The 20327-nt window shown below is 47.4% G+C and overlaps 1 protein-coding gene across 2 annotated transcripts in view; it reads left to right on the forward strand.

Annotated features, from left to right (window-relative positions):
* ZNRF3 (zinc and ring finger 3) overlaps positions 1–20327 on the forward strand; it is a 141857-nt gene that overhangs the window by 41298 nt on the left and 80232 nt on the right. The window contains exon 1 of one of the 2 annotated variants that reach the window (XM_052654893.1): positions 19307–19413. The exons of the other annotated variant lie outside the window; for it this stretch is intronic. The gene's annotated coding sequence lies outside the window, so the exon portion shown is untranslated. Of the gene's footprint in view, positions 1–19306; positions 19414–20327 lie in introns of those variants that run through there. 2 annotated transcript variants of the gene reach the window in all.

Genomic DNA, 20327 nt, shown 5'->3' on the forward strand with positions numbered 1-20327 from the left:
GTGACGCAGGTCGGGTGAAGCAGGATGTGCTCGCAGGCGTTTGTGGGGCAGCGGTGCTGACCTGAAGCTCTGGGGTGTCACATCTCTGTATGCTTCAGATGTTGCCCCCCTTTCTGAGTATGGCTTTTACGATTCTTTATTATTTTTTTTAAAGTCTTTATTTATTTGGCTGCGCCGGGGTCTCAATCGCGTCGCGTTGGATCCTCGTTGTGTCATGTAGGACCCCTCATTTCCGCGCACAGTTTCTCTAGTTGCAGCCCTCTGGGTCAGTAGTTGGTGGCTCGTGCAGGCTTAGTTGCTTCACGGCCTGTGGGATCCTAGTTCCCCAGTCAGGGATCGAACCCACATCCCCTGCATGGCAAAGTGGACTCTTAGCCACTGGACTACCAGGGAAGCCCCTGTCACGATTCTTGATCCTCTCAGTGTCGTTCTCCTGCTGTGGCGTTTCCAGGGTGAAATTTCGGGATATCTCAATTCCTCTGACCTCAGACACAAGCACACAGACCTGTCCCTGTTCCCGTCCTTTGTCCCCAGAGGCAGCTCTGCAGGGGCCCTCAGAGGCAGCCCACTTTGGTGTCACGGGCGAAAAAGCCCCACCGTCTTCAGGTTTCAAGTCACTCAGCCCCAACCTTGGCACGGCTCTCCTGTGGCCTGGGTTTTGGGTGCCCCACCAGGGCGGTGGGTTCACCTGTCTATTCCAGGTTCTTTGCTTTGGGTGCACTTCCAAGCTCCTTTTCAAGTCTGCCTGTTCTGTTGTTTTGACTATAACAGTGACACTCGTGACAAAGCCAGTTTCCGTCATCTAGAACGGCGTTCTTGAACTTCTGTGTGCATCAAAATCACCTGGCCCCACCTCAGAGTCTGAATCAGTGGCCCTGGGGGAAGCTGAGAACTGCATTTATAACAAGTTTCCAGATGCTGCTGCTACTGATCTGACAACTCCCCTTTGAGAACCACGGATCTCACAGGGACAAGGAGATGAGCACCGTCTTCAATCTGACCACTCAGAACCGCTGTTAACTTCTGAGATGTAGTGAATATGCGCAGGCGTATTTACATGGACAGATTTTTAAAAGCAAAGATGCTTCTGGGCTGTAGAGGTTATCGCTTTTGAAAGAAGCCAGCTTCTAATTTTAGAATAGTTTCAGACTTGCAGATAAGCTGCAAAGATGGAATAGATAGTTCCCGTATTCTGCACCCAGTATCTCTTATTGTTAATAACTTATCTTCTTATGGTCACAACTAAGAGACCAACACCGGTACACTGCAGTTACGTAAATAAACTCCACACTGTTTTTGCTTTTAATGAAGATATTCCTCTTAATATTTTTTTCCCCTTAAGATTCAAATATCAGAAAACTGTATAGTGACAGAAGTTAAAAGGCCTCTTCACTCCCCCATCTCATTACCTGTATATGTCAGAGTATTTTTCTGTGCACTTATGTACTCATGTTATCACTCGCACACAGACATAGACACACATACACACCCCTTAGTTTCGGACATGCTCTTTTCATCTAATGTGTCTTGAGCATTTTTCTGTCTGTCGCTGTATCTAGATCTGTCCCATTGTGTTTTGATGGATAGCACACATTGTTTGGTCCTCTTTTTAAACCTAATAATATCTCATCAGTTTCCAGATTCTAAATCTAGTGGATAAAAGGTGAGGTTTGGCACGCCTCCCTTTTATCTTACACTGGAGGTGAGACATTATTTGCCCGCCTCTGTGGAGTACTTAGCAGGTTCCAGTCACTGCCAGGCCTTCACCTTTAGCATACATTATCTCACGCACTTATCAAAACAACCTTACGAAACAGGTATCATTATTATCCTTATTAACAGATGAGGAGACTGAGGGTCAGGAAGGTGAAGTGAGCAAAACCCTTTGATGAGTTTCTAGTTGCAGCATGCTCTCTGCCCTTTCTTTTCTTTAAATGCCCCCCCCCCCCCCCCCGCCCTTTTTAAAGGTTCGTTCATTTTTGCTTGCGTTGGGCTTCGTTGCTGCTGCGGGTTTTCTCTAGTTGTGGTGCGTGGGCTTCTCGTGGTGGCGTCTCTTGTTGCAGAGCGCAGGTTCTAGGCGTGCTGGCTTCAGTAGTTGCAGCTCAGGAGCTCTGGAGAGAGGGCTCAGTACAGTTCTGGTGCAAGGGCTTAGTTGCTCTGTGGCACGTGGTCCAGGAATCGAACCCATGTCCCCTTCATCGGCAGGCTGCTTCTTAACCACTGGACCACCAGGGAAGTCTCCCTGGCGTTTTGAGTGCCACGAGCCTCTCCGCTTAGTGTGACCATGATGTGTTTGTTCAGCTCCCCTGTGGGCCACACCCAGTGCTCGAATATGAAGGTGAAGGATGTCCTTTAGGGACTCGGGCTATTTGGGAAGCCGTGCAGATAAACAAAGAACTACATCAGAAGTTTTAAGTTACTGATGGGGTTTTGACGCCTTAACAAAAATTCCACCAGAGGAGGGGACGTGTGCCTGGAACTGTTGCAGGACAGAGGTGCAGAGGCGAGTGGAGCTTCAGGCTTGGCAATCAGACAAGTGACAATCAGCTGAGTGACCCAAGGCGAGGCACTTGACCTCTCTGAGTCTTTGCCATGCGTACCTTCTTATGGTTGTTGTAAGATTAAATAGATGCATGGTAAGAGCTCGCTGTTGTTATGCTCAATAAATACATAAATACGTATTAAGTATTTTTTTCTGTACATAGTGGGCCTCATAAATATAAGCGTGTAATCTCTGCCACATCAGTTGCTGAGTGGAAACTTGCACTGAAAAATCCTTGGAACGTTCCAGACAGGAAATAAGGGAGGAACCACATCTCACAGTCTTCTTTTATCTCTTAAGACCAAATCCTGAAGGTCTCCCGGGATGCCTCATGCCCAATTTTGCCTTCTTTAAAAAAAAAAAAAAATATTGTTATTTGTTTACTTTTGGCTGCATCAGGCCTTTGTTGTGGCGCACGGCCTTCTGTCCAGTTGCGGCATGCAGGCTGTTTAGTTGAGGTGCTCGGGCTTAGTCATCCCCCGGCACGTGGGCTCTTAGTTCCCCAACCAGGAGTTGAACCCTGCCTTGGAAGGCTGGGTCTTAACCACTAGGCCACCGGAGGAGTCCAAGTTCTGCCTTCTCACAATGGTCCTCGCTGTTGGCACTGACACCTCACTCCCACGTGTGCTGTTATCCCATGCGTGCCTTCTCTGCCCCATGCGATTGCAGACTCTCTGCCTTTCATTCTTGCGTCCCCTGCGGTTAAATGGAAACACACTGAATACCAGTCGCAGAACCAGGTGCTATAAAGGAGGGGCGCGTGCTCTCGTCGCCAAGGTGGTCAAGCTTACACACGATGGATGGTCTTGGAAGAGTTTCCCAGACGTTAGCCTTTTACACCCAAACTTGAATTTTTAACAAGGATGGTTTACTGCACATTTTGTTCAGCAAGATTTTTCATTTCATTTTATTTTTTTAAATGTTTTTGGCTGCACTGTGCAACACGTGGGATCTTAGTTTCCTGACCAGGGATAGAACGCACACCCCCTGCATTGGAAGGGTGGAGGCTTGACCACTTGACTGGTCTCCAGAGAAGTCCCTCAGCAAGAGTTTTTTAATGAACTCTTATCTTGATATATGAGTAGTCTTTGTCATGAGTTAACTTAATCCTTGGCTCTTTCACCGGGAAGAAAGATTTATGTTGATACCCCACCCCCTTAGGAAAGCTGGACAGAACCTCAGGCATCTCGCATAGCCAGGACAGTTCTGACCAGGCCACCACAGGGTAGATAAAACGCAGTTTGCCCTTTTCCTTTCCTATGTGTGCCTGGGGTAGAGAAGCCTCTAGCCAAGATTCTGGACCAGTCAAGCTGGAATAATATCGTAAAATTTTGGTTGAAGCTGCAGTGAAGTGAGCTAAAGGAAAGACTAGCTTCTTTGCTGTGTAATAGCTTGGAGAACGTTCTGAGTTCTCCTGGGGGACTGGTGGTTAAAACACATTCCATGTCGACCTGAACCACCCAAACAGTCATCTTGAGAAGAAACAAGGCAGTGTTATTTTTGTTTTTGTTTTTCCTCCTTTCCCTGGAAAATCGGCCAAACCCCCACATATTGGTTGGAAAGTGGGCTTGACATGAGTATGTGAAAATCCACTTTTCTGGATTCAAAGAGCGGGATTCCCATTTCTGACAGGCAGCGACAGCCATGCTACATTTCTGGCCCCCCCTTTTTTTTAAAAGAAGTTTGCTCCTCCTAAGAGAGCCAACTATTCAGGAAACTTAATCACAGGTTCTTCTTCCATTCAGACTTAATCTGGTCATTCAGAGGCCCTCGCCCTCCCCTTCAGAGGCTGCCAGCGCCTGACCTGGGGCCACGGAGGTCTTCCTCTGGGCCTTCGGAAGGCTGAGAGGCCAGGAGCAAGTCTGATTCTCTGGCTTAGGGGGTTGGGTTTTGCCTCTTAATCTCCAGTCGTGAACTCTAAGGGAGAGGCGGCATCAGAGACCAACTCTCCTTTATCATTACCACTGCAGCCAGAAGCTTCTAATGGCTTCAGCCAAATATATATATATATATATATATATATATGAAAATGATCCAACATAACAGAAATGTGTTTAACTGGGGTTGTTCATTTTATGGACAGTTGTTCCTTTTCAGGCACTTGAATCACCCTCACGAATTCCTTCTTTTTTTTTCCCCCCTTATCTTTTTCTGTCTTCAGTTCTCTGATGTGTTCAGTGACAGTGGAAGGGCCTTGAGAAGTCTTTCTTCGTGTAAATTAGTGCCTGCATCTCTCCTCATACTTCTCTCATTTTCTTGAGAATGAAAAAAGCCCGCAAGAATAGAAGCAGGGTTGTCAGAAGTGCTGCGATGGCGGCAGTGTTGGTGGCGGAGGAACAAAGTGGCAAGGCCCTGGCACGCCGATTAGGAGCGGTCGCTTGCTCACCAGCTGGGTGGCCACAGAAGGTGTCTGGAGAATTGCAGATTTATGTCTGTTGATTTGAATTCAGAGGAGTTTTTGAAATTTTTATTTTTTTTCTTTTCATTTCGTGTTGACTCTTTTCCACTTGGCTGAGGACAAACCCAGATAAAAGTCTTGGCCTATTGAAAAGGCCATTTAAATCTTGTCCTTTTGTTTTTTAGCACAGCACATTTTATATCCGCAAAACGTGGTGAAGACAGAGCCATTGATAAAAGCAGATTGCGAAAGTCTTTGACTTGCGAGTGTTTACCCTGGAAGAGATCACCCGTGCCTCTTCAACTTTGCCCTTTCACATAGGATATGGTTCCGAGACAGAGTTTCGCAGGATAGGGTTCCCTGATAAACTTTTGGACCTGACCCCTCTTGTGTTTGTACGTCTAGCCCCACAAACCTCTCACCTGTTTCAGGAAATCACTTTGAGCGGAACGATACCTTCTCTGAGGGTCTGAGCACTTTCTCAGCGAAATCACATGAGACAGACATGGGGAGCGGGCCGAGCACACACACGTGTCCACCTGCCTGGGGGCCTGATGTCCGTGAATACCCACTGAAACCAGCGTTTTTTCTCAGAACTTCTGTAGAGCACATCAAGCCATTCAATAGCTGCCGGCGACGAGGACCAAGCCTCTCACCCCCTCCTTGTCCCCAGACCTTCACTTCACCTGTGAGTGGAAAGGCCTTCAGCCTGGGGGCTGGGAGACCGGCCTCCAGATGAGCCAGGGGCCCGTCCCAAAGCCTGTCTTCCTTCAGCCTGCAGGAATGGGGCTTGATCTCCTACTGTCTCTTCCCCCAAGTTCCATGTGATTTCTGGGGCTGGAGAGCGCAGGTGTGAAAGGGACTCTCTGAGATGTCCTCTTAGAGCCTGTGGAGCCTGCTGACTCCCGTGCCTCTTACAGCTTCTACCCAAATTAAGGGGCACACTCAGATTCCCCTGTTTAGATTAGATTCTGTAAACAACAGATAGGTCCACTCTTCTTTGTGGCTGGAGTTGCTCTGCTGGGAAAGAGGCGTTTGGGACTAGGGTTTTAGAGATCTTTCTACCAGGAGGTGATCACTTTTGTACTGAGATGTTGCTTAAAGCTGGTTGTTGTTGTTTAGTCCCTAAGTCGTGTCCGACTTTTGCAACCCCATGGACTGCAGCCCACCAGGCTCCTCTATCCATGGGGTTTCCCAGGAAAGAATACTGGAGTGAGTTGCCATTTCCTTCTCCAGGAGATCTTCCCGACCCAGGGACTGAAGCTGCATCTGCTGCACTGGCAGGCGGGTTCTTTACCACTGAGCCATCAGGGAAGCCCCTTAGGCCGGTCCTTGCCATTTTATCACTCACGGCTGTGTTTTTCTTTCCACAGCCGTGGGTTTTCTCTGGCCGTCTCTCCAGTAGGCCCACAGCTCTGACTAGCGCTTAAAAAGGCAAGTTCAGGAAGTGCTGTTTGCCGTGTTTCTTCTTTCCCTCCTTTCCCCCTTGTTGAGCCACACAGAACTGCCAGGTTTTATGTTCCACTGGGCACCTGCTACTGGTCTGATGTTTTCTCTCTCCTTCCTCCTCCTCCTGTGCCCCCTCCCCCGGACGCCCCTCCCCCACCCGTGCTCTGCTCCGAGGGGCGCGCCGTACCTTTGTGGTTCTTCCGCAGCTGCCGGACTTTGATGGGGACATGCTTGGTGCCTCTATACCCGCTTCCCGTAGCAACCGGCTCTTTGAAGATGACCTCTTGCTGTTTGCCTGTTGTCTCTTGTGTTGGATTATAGATGAGAGATTTACCAGGCTGGGGGTAGGGGCCTGTTGTTAGCACATTTCTTTCAGGGCTCCCAGCGTCCCTCAGCCTGTGCTTTCTCTTTCCAGAATATGAGGTCTGGGGGTGGGCTGGGGAGGGGAGGGGACATTGGTGCTGAACCGAACACACTTTCGAGTGTGTGGGATTGCCCTGGTGGTGAGATAATTTGGAAATAGACACCGCAACAGTTCCTTACTGAAGTTATTGGGTTTCCTTTTCATTTTTATCATAGTGAGATTAGCCCGCGTGGGAGGGGAGGGCGCTCATTCTCCTCCCACCCCGCTTCCCGTCAGTGTTTGTGTATTGGCACTAAACCTGCCTCCTGATACAATCTGAGCTCTGGGCATCACCAGAGTGCCTGCATCTCCACACGCTTGAACACTCGTGTTTTCCCCCCGAAGCGTCAAGTCTCCTCTTTCTTTAAAGGCTTAGAATCCCCTCACACGTGGCCCTTGCCCGGCGTGGACAGCCCCTGACATGCTGTGCATGTGTCCGTTGAGCCCTGTGGCCGCGCCGTGGAGGGAACAAGGCCGTTGTGGAACAGCAAGGATTCCAAAAGAACCCTGGATTAAACCAAAAACTGGCCTTATTTATTTATTTATTTTTAATGTACCTGAATGGCAAAGACCAATATAATAGTAGAACCCGTTTTAGTAAAAGGTATAAGAAAATAGCTGTTTTTATGCTCTGCTGGTAGGAGGGTGGTTTGTAGCAGCAGCACGTGTATCTAGAGGCTTACAAATATTCTGACTCCTTGACTCAGCAGTTTTTATTCTAGGAATTTATCCTAAAAAGAAAAATCAGAGGTGCCTAACCAGATTTTGGTGTGAGGATGTTCACTAGTATGTTACTTAGGATAAAAACTGCCAATAACGAGAATATGTAACAGTTAAGAGCTAGGTCAGTGATAGTACTTTTGTTCATACAGTCGAGTTCCATGCATACCTTAAAGTTGCTTGAGAGTATTTAATGTTGAGGGAAAATGCTCATAAGTGAAAAACAGCAGAATATAATAACACAGTGGGCTTCCCAGGTGGCTCAGTAGTAAAGAATCCACCTGCCAATGCAGGAGACACGAGTTCGATCCCTGGGTCGGGAAGATCCCCTGGAGGAGGAAACGGCAACCCACTCCAGTATTCTTGCCTGGGAAATCCCATGGACAGTGGAGCCTGGCGGCCTACAGTCCATGGGATCTCAGAGTTGGACACCACTGAGCAACTAACACACACTTTCACATACTTTCTAAAGCTAAGTATTTTTCAAATACATAAGCCAGGATAATGCATCTGTTCTTTTGTTGTTGTTGTCATTAGAATGTGCTTGTGAGTTTTTTTTTCTTTTAATTAACATCACCATCATTCTCTGTGTGAGAGAAATGGCTTTGCAGCTTTAAGAAGTTGCAGTTTTACCCAAAAGGAAGTTCTGTCCCTTAGCAGGAATTCAATAAGGTAATATATCATCTTTTGTAATCATGCAACGACGCCTGACTTCAAAGTGACTTGCTAATTTATGGGCATTGGTGTTTGGAATGGTTTTTTTTGGCAGAGTCCAGGTAGACTGTCCATTTGCTAGAGGTGTATGAATGACAGTGTGCTTTGGGGGCCTTTTCTGTTAGTGGTTGAAAGCACTAGTTACAGACTCTACCTTTATTAGAAAATGTTTGTGATTTGGAGGGAGGAAGGAGAAGTGTTCGCAGGTGATGGTTTTATGAGCAGGTTATTTAGGGAAATCAGAGTGGCGGGAGAGGGTTTGAGGACTTTAAGGTGAGTTTCATTTGTGTTTGGCAGTAGCAGATGATGGTGGCTGAAGGTAGCAAGGTCTGTTCGGTCTATTGAGGTGAACTTGACTATGAGGTTGGTTTACTCATCATAGCTATGCTACGAGCCTTATACTTCTTCAGCCGTCACTGTCACCAGTTACTTGGGAAACTCATAAAGCTGGGAGGAAGAGAAAGAGGACAGTCATTTTTTGAGAAGGCATTGAGAGTCAAGGCTAGAATGCTGGAATATGAATAAAACTGGCTTCTGTTGGGTTCATTTGTGCGAGGGTTGGCTCTCCTAAAAGGGCTTAGTTTTTTAACACTCCCTTCTATTTTGCATCCTTTAAATAGGTACATGTGGAATCTACAGGTGTCTAGACGGAGTTTTAATTAGTATCCTGTTTTTAACCGTATATTACTGAGTCATGTTGCATTGTATGAACACCACATTTTGTTTATCCATTCATCAGTTGGTGATCATTTGGGTTTCCACTCTCTGGTTATCATAAACAATGCTGCTGTGAACATGTCCAAGTCTCTGTGTGAACCTGTTTGCTCTTCTCTTGGGTGTAAGCCTGGCAGTGGTATCGCTAGGTCATGTGGTAACTCTGTTTCATGTTTTCAGGAACTCCCAGACTATTTTCCAAATGGTTGTACCGTTTACATTCTTATCAGCAGTGCACGAGGGTTCCAATTTCTCTGTCCTCATCAACAGTTATTGTCTGTTTTGTTCTTTTGGTTATAGTCTTCCTAGTAGGTATGTTCTTATTTTAAGACTCCTTAATGCTAAGTATTAAGGAACACAAAGAGATTCTCTTTATGAGAGTTGTATTGCTGTTGTTCAGTCGCTTAGTTATGTCCAACTTTTTGTGACCCCATGGTCTCTAGCATGCCAGGCTCCTCTGTCTTCCACTGTCTCCCAGGGTTTGCTCAAATTTTTGACTATTGAGTCGGTGATGCCGTCTAACCATCTCATCCTCTGCTGCCCCTTCTTTTGCCCTCAGTCTTTCCCAGCATCAGGGTCTTCTCCTGTGAGTTGGCTCCTCGCATCAGGTGGCCAAAGTACTGGAGCTTCAGCTTCAGCATCAGTCCTTCCAGTGAATATTGAGGGTTGATTTTCTTTAGGATTGACTGGTTTGATCTCCTTGCTGTCCAAGGGACTCTCAAGAATCTTCTTTAGCATCGAAAGTTCTATGATGCTACAGTTTGAAAGCATCAATTCTTTGGTGCTCAGCCTTCTTTACGGTCCAACTCACATATCCGTACATGACTACTGGAAAAAAAGCCATAGCTTTGACTAGACAGACCTTTGTCAGTGAAGTGATGTCTCTGCTGTTTAGCACACTGCCTAGTTTTGTCATGTCTTCCTCTGAGCATTTTTTAAACCTACTGATATTTGCCAGATAAGAAATTAAAACAGAAACTCTAAAAATATACTTTAAAATAGTAACAAGCCCATTACATGTTAACGTAACTAACATTTTTTATGAAGCAGTTATTATATTTTGGAGGTACAGTGAGAAGAATGGTCTGGTTTTGTATTTTCGTGAATCTCTTTAGTGTTTGGCTTCATACTATCTGATAGTTGGATTCTCACACCTACTTCTGTACCCAGTCTGTTTCGATATGCTTTGATTGAAGTATATGAAGAAAATCTGGCCTTACTCAGATATGTAGTTGGAAAACAGAGGAGTATTTTCTTAGCTTCTCAAGGTAATTGTGGATATTCTTTGATACTGTATATTGATACAGCATCAAAGGAAGAGATAGTTTCTTGCAGGTTAGGTATAAAGTGGAACCTGAAACCATATCGATGAACTCTTACTGCTCTGCTCTGTTGAAATCCATTGGTCTCGCTTGTTCTTTGAAGGGATCTGTTACTAATGAATGATTTTGTATTTTCATGCACTGTCATTTAGAAAATACTGATTCACTGAGTCACGCAGCTCTTTCAAATGCGGACACATTTCATCATACAGTATTTAGAAAATCACATTTGTTACTGTCCTCCTTCTTCTCAGTAGGACAGCCTTTAAGTAGTTCTGGGATTCTGTCAAGCTCATGGTGGTAGATACAAATTTCCCCAACTTCTGATTTTGCTTGGAAGCTCAAATTTTATCATTGGCAACAAATACTATCAGTTGTTTTTCTTGAAATGGCAGGCTCATTTCATTCATTTCTGAGAAAATGTCTGCCCTATACCTGTCTGTATAACTGTATGTTTTAAGTAAAAATGCTGTCCCATTAAGAAGTGGCTAGTTCAGCTTGCAAGTCACAGTCACATGGTATTATATGACTTTATCATGAGGCAACCATGTGCTTTGGTATGCAACAGACGTGCTTTGTGCAAACTTCTCATTTTTTCACGTAGAATATTAAAAAGTATGTACTTAGGAGTTGAGGGCTTCCCTGGTGGCTCAGCTGGTAAAGAATCCTGCAGTGCAGAAGACCTGGGCTCAATCCCTGGCTTGGGAAGATTCCCCTGGAGGAGGAAATAGCAACCCACTCCAGTATTCTTGCTTGGAGAATTCCATAGTTCGTGGGGTCGCAAAGAGTCGGACATGACCGAGCAACTTTCACTTCACTGGGAGTTGAACACTAATAAAAAATTTTTTAAGTTAAATAAAACCAGCTTTTATTCATCAGTGTTTTTAATCAGTATTGCTTCATTAACGTTCTTCTTTATTTCTTTGTTTTTAAATTTTGGTTGTGCCACGTGGCATGAGGGATCTTAGTTCCCAAACCAGGGATCAAACCTCTGCCCCTGCATTGGAAATGCAGAGTCCTAACCACTGCACTGCCCGGGAATTCCTGCTTCATCAACATTCTTAAGGAAACTTTTTTTTTTTTCCAACTGCAAGTGCATAGTAATCAGGAGCGCAGGCTGGCACCACTGCCTTGATTCCCATGACAGCCTTTTCCCGCTGTTGGATTCACACCATCAGTGCGTGTGCTGCACAGTGTAAAAGGCAAGTGTTGCCTTAGTGTCATTACAGAAATAGTTTTGCACTCACAGGCTCTCTGAAAAGGTTTAAGAACCCGTTACTCCTGCAACCATCACCCCTTTTGGGCTTCCCTGGTGGCTCAGATGGTAAAGAATCTGTGTGCCAACGCAGGAGACCCAGGTTCCATCCCTGGGTTGGGGAGATTCTCTGGAGAAGGCAATGACAATCCACTCCAGTATTCTTGCCTGGAGCATTCCATGGAAAGAAGAGCCTGGCGAACTACAGTCGACAGGGTTGGAAAGAGTTGGACAATACCAAGCAACCAACATAAACCCTGCCCCTCTACTACCCCCGCCAGAAGCTTGTAGACTGGACTTTCAGAACTCATGGGCTAGATGGCATTTAATGGAAATTGGGATTAAATTGTTTTGAAGGCACTTGGCTCTCTGGTGAGGCTTCCCAGGCAGCTCACTGGTAAAGAATCTGCCTGCCAATGCAGAAGATGCAGGAGACACAGGTTTGATCCCTGGGTTGGGAAGGTATCCCCTGGAGGAGGAAATGGCAACCCACTCTAGTATTCTTGCCTGGAAAATTCCATGGACAGAGGAGCCTGGTGAGCTACAGTCCATGAGGTCACAGTCGGACACGACAGAGTGTGAGTGTCTGTTGCTGCTTTCTTCTCTGATGGTTGTGCCTCTCTGGCGTCACAGGTTAGCACACACTTGCCGATGATGGTGACTGTGTGTTTGCGCGTGTATCATGCACCTTGTAGCTGGACATTCTTCCCAGTCATCAGCAATATTCAGTCACAAAGCCGTTACCGCTGAGGGCCCTTTAAAAATAATATGCCTTCCACCTTTATTCTTTCTTCCAAGTAAACGACCCTCTTCAGTGCCTGTCTTTGCCAAATGTAGTGTTTCCTCATTTCATGCTCTGAGTTTGAGAAAGCAGGGTCCCCTTAGGGCCTCCTTCCATGTGGCTTGTTTCTCAGGACACTCCTTCCTCTGAAGACCCCAGGTGGGTGTCTAGCTCAAGCCCGGGCCAGTGGCTGGCAGTGACCTGATCCTCGCCACGTAAATCCTCCCTGAATGGCAGGAGGCTCAAACTTAGCAGTTCACGGAATTGTAAGGTGAGCCCCATTTCCCAGCCAATTATGACTCGATCTAAAGCCATAGCTAGGCCATTAATGTATTTTGGGCCTTGTCCTCTTTTATATCTTGCCAAACTTGGAGAGTCTACTGTATAGCTACTGGCAACAGGCCTCTGCCAAAACAGTCTGTGAATGTATCATTTTACACCTCATTTTTTCCTGTTTCCCCCTGTGATGGCACCTTGCCTGTGTTTCTCTCCCACATCTTTCCACCCACTTAAAAAAAAAAGTTATCCATTTAATTTAGTCCTGCACTGTGATACAGACTTGTGGGTTCTGTAGTTACTTATTGTGAAAGAGATGCTAAAGAAAAGAAAATGCTTATTTCTTATAGGGCCCTTTCTTTCTCACGTACCCGTGGTTCTCCATGGGTCTTCTTATGGGTGGAATTACGTTCCCCCACCCCAAAAATCACATGTCCAGCTTTTAACCCCCAGTACCTCAGACTGTGACCTTCTGGGGAGATGGATTCCTTACAGGGGTAATCAAGTTAAAAGGAGATTGTTCGGGTGGGCCCTGATCAAATATGACTGGTATCCTTATAATACGGAGAGATCTGGACACAGACGCAAACAGAGGGAGAACACGGGGATGGGAAGCCGTGCCGGCCGGTGACCCTGCAAACCACAGAGTGCCAGAGGCCGCCAGCAGCGCCCCCGCAAGCCAGGGGAGAGGCGGGGACAGTTCACCCTCAGACACCTCACTCTCTGACCGCTGCCCTCCGGGACAGCGGGACAGTGCGTGGGTGTTGAGGCCGCTGGGTCGCGGCGTTTGTCGGGGCAGCCCCAGGACCCCAAGACTGGCTGCGAGGCTGACCGTGCTGTCTCACGGCCCCGTGGTTCTGTTGTTCACCTTGGGCCTTTGCGCCACAGGTCACACCACGGGCAGTCTCTCTGTGTCGCCCCCACGTGAGGGTCATGCTCAGAGCCAAGGCTCCCTGAGCGCTCCCGCTGGTGAGGTCCCCCAGAAGGATGGAGGGGGCCGGGACTGCACGCCGAGGCAGGCAACTCCAGGCGTCCGCCTTCATCCCTTCCCCTGCCCGGCCTCCTCTTGCTGCCTGTCTTGCCGAGCTGGAGTGGGTATCGTCTTTGCTCCAAGTGCTTCCTCCCCGGGACCTTCCCGTGGGTTCCCAGCCGCTGGCCGCCTGTGTGCGCCACACTGGGAGGAGCGGTGGCCAAGAAGAGCAAGCTGCTGGGGGTGCTCCAGGCCCGCAACTCTGCCCTTTCGTGGTGGCTTGGTTCTTGGCAGGATGTCCTTGTAAAACTTTTATGAAGATGTTGTCGTGCTCGCATTGGAGGTTGCAAATCGCTGTTAAGTTGGCTAAGTCCCGTGTCCCCCAGGAATGTGGGACGCTGAGGAAATGCCTCCGGGCCCTCCCTTCTGGAAGGGCACTCCTCTGCAGCAGCTGCCTGCTCCGAAAGTTGAACTGGATGGATGGATTAAGGGCCATCAGCTAGGCCTTTGTTTAAAAATATTTAAAATATGTTTGAACCTCCCTTTTATCAACAAAGAGCAGTTCCTTTCAGCAGAGAGAAGTTTTTTATTTCCATGTGTTTTCTTTTTTTTTTTTTTTTTTGCTATTTTTGTTTGGTCCTTTTGTATATTCGTGACTTTGGGAAAGTGTTCCCATTCACGTTTTTGAAAGCTGAGCACAAAAGGCGCTGCATAATGTCCTATTATGCTTAAGGGAAAAGAGCAGTTTACTTCTATTAAGAATATAATGTTTATGAAGATAATCTTCTGGGGCTCGAGTTAATTTTTTCTGGTGCTGTTGACGATTTAGGAAAAAAAAAAAGAACATATTTGAGAACGTGCGTATTTAAAACTTCTCTGGGATTAGGAGTCCGTGGAGGTATATCAATAATGAGAATGAGCTCTGCAAGTTACAAAGAAATAAAAATAAAAGAGGTTCCTAATGTCAGGGGACCATGCTGTTCTTAGAATGAGGAGTCTTTAACCTGCTCAGAATCCCTGACCATTAAGGTATTTTGAGTTAAATGTCAGAATAAAGCATTTTCCTAAAATAAGATCCAGGTTTCCCCTTGCCTTCCTCCGTGATGATCACAGTTTTGTGTGTCAGGTTTCTGCTTCACTTCAGATCTTCTCTGGGCATCTGCCCAGAGTTATTAGAAACCCGAGCTCCCTTCTCTCTATACATGCAGGAAGGGCCAGCATGTTGCACAACCCCAGGGGCCCCATTCATCTGAGAGCAGATGAGACCAGCGTGTGAAGGGTGCTGGCTGGAGCCGGGCCGCGTGTGCAGGTGCCGACAGGAAAGGCAGGGCGGGTGGGGGTCCCTGCTCTGGGGGTCATGTATTACATAATCACATTTAGAAACGGGCATAAACCCTGATACTCTGTGCCCTTGATGAGCCAAATCATTCATCTGGAGAAATATTTGGCCAACCCTGACTTATGGCTCTTGCCCTCCTGCCATGAGCTTAGCCACAGCTTGACGGGGGTGAGGCCACAGCCCGTGAAAGATCAACCTGGAGAATCATCAGTCGTCTCTCCAGGTTGCTTTGAACCTGCTTGCGGGCCAGTCCTGCAGTTGAGGAAAGGAACGTACTTGCATTTCTCCTTTTTATACGTTTCTCCTCCAATATCCCTTCATGTGCTCCAGTGGATTCTGGAGACTGAAATCCGAGTCTCAAGACGGAGTTTGAAGAAGACAAAGAGGGCTTTAGGTAAACATTCTAGAATATTTCAAAAGTTTCAGGGTTTTGGATTGAGGTTAGGGACGCGCTGCCCAAGACTGAGGTTCCACTCTGTCCTGAAAGGAATTGGCTCCAGTCAGTCACGTGCCAGCTGTTAATCAGACATTTAACAAATGGCTCGTGCAGCTCTTAGGTTGAATCCTTTGAACTTGCCATTTTTGTAAGTCAGAAATGGTTGCATATCCACGATTTCCCATGGTCCTACCCAGCGTTCTCTGGGGAGGCTCAGAAGAGCAGGGAGCTGGGATCCACATGCCTTGTGCTGGGCTGGACTCTGCACTGTGTGTGTGTGTGTGTGTGTGTGTGTGTGTGTGTGTGTGTGTGTGTGTGAGAGAGAGAGTGACATTGGGCAGATCACCAGCCCTCTCGTACTGCAGTTCACTGCTCTAACAGGCATGATGTGATACCTTGTCGTGGTTTTTTTAAACTATTAAAAAAATTTTTTTTTGAAAGATTTATTTATTTTTGGCTGTGTTGGGTCTTCATTGCCACATGGGCTTTTGCTCTAGTTGTGTTGAGCAGGGACTACTCTCCAGTTGTGGTTTTCGGGCTTCTCATTGTGGTGGCTTCTCATGCTGAGGAGCAGACTCTAGAGCGTTGTGGGCTCAGGAGTCATGGCTCACGGGCTTGGTTGCTCAGGTGGTATCTTCTTAGACTAGGAATCAAACCCATGTCCCCTGTATTGGTGCATGGATTCTCAACCACTGGACCACCAGGGAAGCCCGTGAAGTTGTTTTCTAGATGAAATATGTTCAGTTCTGTAAAGCCCCTGGAGCAGGCGTGGCTCGTGGCTTGCTCTGTGCACCCTTGTATGACGTGGTTCTTCTCATAACACCTTCACAGTTCCTCCCATACCTGCAAGCCACGGTTATTTATTTGAAAATTTTCTTTAAAGTGACTGTAATTCTAAAAACTGAAATAACTTACCTTGTTGATTTTTAGAGGCTTTCCTTTTTGGTATCATATCATCTCTGACATTGGAATGTCTCAGAACCCATGGTGTGTCCTAGCTTAATTTTTTCCTTGCCACATTTGGTTGACGGTATCTGAGCTTTGGTGAAAAACAATATTTTTGAAAGGAGATTTATATCAAGAATTTGTGCTAATTAGCTTATCTAACTCATGCTGAAATGAACATATGTGCATTGTTTTCAGAAGTCCGCCTGTGTACCGCCTTGAATCCTCTGTGGCTTTACTTTAGGGCCTATTGATAGGACTCCCAGTACTAAACATGGCTGGGAAACCGACAGCAAGCCATTCTCCCGTTTGGCCCCCCGATGGCCCACCGAGGTCCTATCCGCTGGGCAGGGTGGGGTGCGAAGGGGTCTCTCTGTCTCTGAGACAGGGACGCCCACCTGGTGGACCAGTTGGCCCACCTGGGTGATGGTCGGTGGCTCTGCCCGTCATTGGAGCACATCGAATACCACAGAGATGGTCAGAGGCAGGGATGTCTGGCTTGCCAAGCAGTGCCTTCAAGTAGTGGGCGTGTTCTTCACAGGCTGCTTCCTGGGACGGAAGTGGGCTGGTCAAGTGCTGTGCGAGGCCTGCCCTGAAATACAAGGGACCAGTCAGGTGTGTAGAACAGGTAAGGTAGGGCGGGGTGATGGGTTGTTCCTGCCAGCACCTGTTGGTCTTCCTATTATGCGAAGTGTCTGATGACATATTTTCGATTTTCTCAGCAGCCTTTCATTTCTGTTTCCTTGATTTTCTTTCTTTTTTTAGCAGCAGTGTCTTTCACGGGAAGAAATCCCGAGCTTCCTAGAAACAAAGGGATCTCCCGACTCTTCGTTCCTTCCCTTCTCTGGGGCTGGCAAGCAAGGAGCAGGAGCTTGGGGAATTTGGGGAAGCCGGTTCTGTCTTTTCTCCTTCATGAAGAGAGGCGTGTCTGCAGAGCCAGGGCCTGCCTCTCAGTCCTTTGAAGTCACCCGCTCTGCTGAGACAGTTTCCCCACTAGCTTTGAGCCTCGAGCTGAGCAAAAAGAAAAAAAAAAAATCACTTAATTGCCCAAAGCAGTACGTGAGGTGCGTGTGGAGGGCTTCACGCATTCCTGCCTTAACTTTATCTGCCAGAGAGCTGAGAAAGCCTTTTCTTAGAGTCATGCCTTCTTAGGGGCATGCCTGCTTCTTAGACCCCTGGGCGTTGAAGGCCTCATGTAGTGGTGTGGAGGGAAGGGCGGTCTCCATCCCTTCAGAGCTGGGGGATAAATAGTCCCCAGAGGGCTTTGGAATCAGGCCGGGGCAGTTCTGGAGGAAAAATTGGGCCTAAGAGCCACTACTGCATTTCACTCCAAAATGTCTTTAGCCCTCAGAGGGCTCAGCCGCTAAGTGGGGTCCAGCGGCACAGAGAGTCCTGAGGGGCACCTCCCGCTCCCAGCACATCTTGATTTGTTAAGAAGGAAAATTTGAATCAGATCGAGAAAGGTAATACTGGACAGACCACAAGGCATTTTGTTCAAGGCTGTCTGCATTTGGAAGAGAATTGTAGAGGAGTGTAGATTTATGTTAGTGTCTTTTCTTTTTTTAAGATTTATCATTTTTTGGCTGTGCTGGGTCTTTGTTGCTGCACTCAGGCTTTCGCTAGTCGTGGCGATCGGGGACTGCTGTCCAGTCGCGGTGCGTGGATTTCCCACTGCGGCGGCTTCTCTTGATGTGGAGCACCGGCTCTAGGCGCTCAGGCTTCAGTAGTTGTGCCACACAGGCTTAGTTGCTCTGAGGCATGTGGGATCTTCCTGGACCACGGATCGACCAGTGTCCCTTGCCTTGCAAGGCGGATTCTTAACCACTGGACCACTGGGAAAGCCCAGTGTCTTTGGTTTAGGACACTTGGTGTACGACATCACTGTGGTTTGGAGCCAGAGGAGTGCTTTCCAAATTCCATCTCTGTTGAGGGGCTTTGCAGAGCCGGGATCCTGTCTGGTGGCACCGGATAAGGCTCAGTCACAGGACTGCAAGCCGAGGATCGTCATCCAGAGCCCCTCCTTGATGTGACTCTTCACCGTACCACTCCCAGCACCTGTCACAGTGTCTGACCCCAGAGGATGCTCAGTAAATTTATTGACCAGGTTTATAAACTTACAAATTGCTTTCTGATGGGATAACAACTAGCTCAGTGTTTCTGAGACCTTGTTCATTGCGTTGCATCTAGTAACATTATCAATATACTACCTACCTGAGATTGCACCCATTCAAGAGGTGGGAACAAGTTTGTTCTCCATATGGAAATGTGGAGAACTTTGAGGGAGAAGAAGGATGCTTCAAAAAGCAAGTGATGCTTCTGTCCAGTTATTAATAAGAGCTGAGGTTACTAGTCACCTACCAGCAACTGTCTGAGTGCTTACTAGGCAGGCCAGTAGATCAGTCATTGATTGATTTGGAGATGGATAAAAGTCGATTTTACCTTTGTCTCCCTCAGATCCAGAAAACAACTGAAAAGTCATGTATTTTTTCCTGTTGGGGAAGGTATATGACCCAGGGACTCAGGGGCCTTGTTGGTGGAGGGGGCTCAGAGTGGCTGGTTTGCCCATGGGTCCAGCAGCCCCTCTGTCTCTTTGGACATATCACCTCCTAAGCACAGGCCCCTCCTCTTGCATAGGACCGTAAATCAACAGTGAAGGAGCGGATATGACCTGCACTAAAGTGTATAAAGACCGTGTACCCGGTAGTGGCTGCTACCCACAGGGGCAGAGGATGAGAGAGTGGCCCTGGTGGCCCCAGAGACTCCAGGAGCCTCAGGCTGGGGACCAGCTGTATTTGGTCCTCCTGCCCTCCGTGGGTGCTGACTCCTCCAGTTTCCTTCATTTGGCCCGTTTCCCAGTTTGGCTTCTCTCTCAGCTCTAGGTAAACAAGTTGACTCTGTTCAAAACCGAATGACTTGCATCTGGTACATTTTGTCCTCGCATCTTATAGCAAGGACTAAACAGAACCGGGGTCATCAGCAGGGAAGCACACAGCCTTGTGGGAAGGCCAGGCCCTGGAGGAGGGTGCCCTTTCTGGTCCAGAAGTCCTCACCGTCACAAGCGCTCCAGAAGGTTACCTTTTGGACCTCACCGTTCCATCCTTCCCAAGGGAAGCTGAGTTGCTTCTGAAGCTCGTCTTAAGACCACAGGGGTGAGAATCCCAGTTTTGTTGAAAATAGTTAGACCTCAGAAACAAGAAAATACAGGCTGGTCTTCCTGGAGGAAGAAGCAGGCTCAGTTTACACAAGCCTCTGGCCCAGCAGCTCTCTGACTCCCACATGGAAAGTGACCCCCAAGCCTCGGAACCAAGCATCTTGGTGGGCACTCGCCATTGGACTGCCACACCCCCTGGCTGCCACCCCACCCAGGGGAGCAGCACAGTTCACGATGGAGATAAACCTCCGTTCCCAATGGACTTCTTGTAAATTAAGGTTATGCTCTTCTATGGATAAAAAGGTGCCCATTCGCCAGGGCACAGGTTTGCATCTAGAAGTAATGGCATCCTATTACCATATACAATTGCGACTTTTGTAAATAACAATAATTGTCAAATAGTGGCCATTGTTATATTGTTCTTCCCACTACTTCTTGGGAGCATCGAGTTATGATTCCTGTCATGTAGTCAGTTTCAGATAGAAAGTGAGAAGCCTAAGTCGAATTATCCTACTTGTCTACCCTTGACCTGTTTTCTTTGGCGTAGGCAAGTAATTGTCAAAGCTGACTCAGAAGTTCACCTCCATCAGCATGTTAAAATCCCTAAGTCTGTGTCCCAGTCCTGGAGATTCTGATTGGGGTTATGTGTATGGTTGGACTTTGCATTTTTTGTGTGTTTACAGTCCCTTCTTTGTGGTTAAAATCTGCATGGAATGAGATGTATAAATCTTAAGTATGTGTGTGTGTCTGTGTGTGTGTCTGTGTGTGTGTGTGTCTGTGTGTGTCTGTGCGCGTCTGTGTGCATCTGTGTGTCTCTGTGTCTGTGTGTGTCTGTGTCTGTGTGTGTGTGTGTCTCTGTCTGTGTGTGTCTGCGTGTCTATGTGTGTGTGTGTGTGTCTGTGTCTGTGCGTG

The sequence above is a fragment of the Budorcas taxicolor genome, chromosome 17 (genome assembly GCF_023091745.1).
Source record: "Budorcas taxicolor isolate Tak-1 chromosome 17, Takin1.1, whole genome shotgun sequence".
Taxonomy (NCBI): domain Eukaryota; kingdom Metazoa; phylum Chordata; class Mammalia; order Artiodactyla; family Bovidae; genus Budorcas; species Budorcas taxicolor.